Source organism: Condylura cristata, unplaced genomic scaffold, assembly GCF_000260355.1.
Source record: "Condylura cristata isolate star-nosed mole 26May11 unplaced genomic scaffold, ConCri1.0 scaffold00024, whole genome shotgun sequence".
Classification (NCBI taxonomy): Eukaryota; Metazoa; Chordata; class Mammalia; order Eulipotyphla; family Talpidae; genus Condylura; species Condylura cristata.
Window position 1 is genome coordinate 8,358,599 of NW_004567125.1, and position 1,063 is coordinate 8,359,661.

Here is a 1,063-nt window from a genome sequence, read left to right on the forward strand (position 1 = left end):
CACCTTGGTCTGGTCACCTATTGGAGGAACAAGGCCAAAGCCTGTCTTCTTGATCCTTCCCCAGTCTGCAGCTGTGCAGGAGGGAAGGAACCATCTCAAAGTAGCAGGGGCGCCTCTGAGTGTGTGTGCATGGGGACACACGTGACCTCCACACATGCCTGCAGCTCACTCCTGCAGACTCATGGCTGCTACATCCCACCAGACGCACCTACATGTGCAAAGGCATGCACATCCTGGGGCACGTATGGACATAATGTGCATAAAATGTGCCTGTTGAGCACAAACCCCCTTTTGCACACCAAGCCGTGTATCTGCTTGCACATGTATGCGGGGAACATGGTGAGCTGATATTCATGCCAGGATTCATGCGGGCACATGATGTCCCAGGAGTCATCTCACTCTCCAAAGTCCCAGTGAAGACAATAAAATATTTGGTCACCTCTGTGTGAAGCATAGGCGGGCTTCTCTGTGCTGGGCACAGCCTCCCCAAAAGCAGGTCCTTAGGATTAGGATTGCAGCTTGAGGAGGTGATGTGACAGAGATGAGTCTGGTCAGGCTTTGCAGGTAAAGGATCTCACCTGCTTTCCACTGACAGCGCACTCATTCCCACCCCGGGTTTGGGGGAGGAAACGCAGTGATAGATGCAGTTAGGACTGACATGGTCAGCCGCCTTCTCTCCTTCCTCATCTCCACCAGGAGCGCTGGCCTCAGGCTGTCCAGCAGATGGAGGATGAGCCTTGCAATCTGAGCAAGGAGCTGGGGGAGGCTGAAGAGGGCCGGGGGCACTGCCAGGGCTGCGGTTCACGTGTGGTCCAGTGGCACACTGACCGAGGCTAAACAGTGGAATTGCAGCCCATGCTCGCTCACGGAGCTCCGAGGAAGGGGTGCCTCTCCGAGTAGTGAGTGACCCTGCATGGTGGCCAAGCTGTGTGGCCGCTGTGTGTATGCATCCCAGCCTGCATGGGCCCGGGGCCCCACTCCCCAGGCTTTGTGTGCCTGTGTGTATGTGGGTCTGCAGAGGCTCCACCCTGGAAGACACCATTCAGTCCCCAGGCCAGGATGC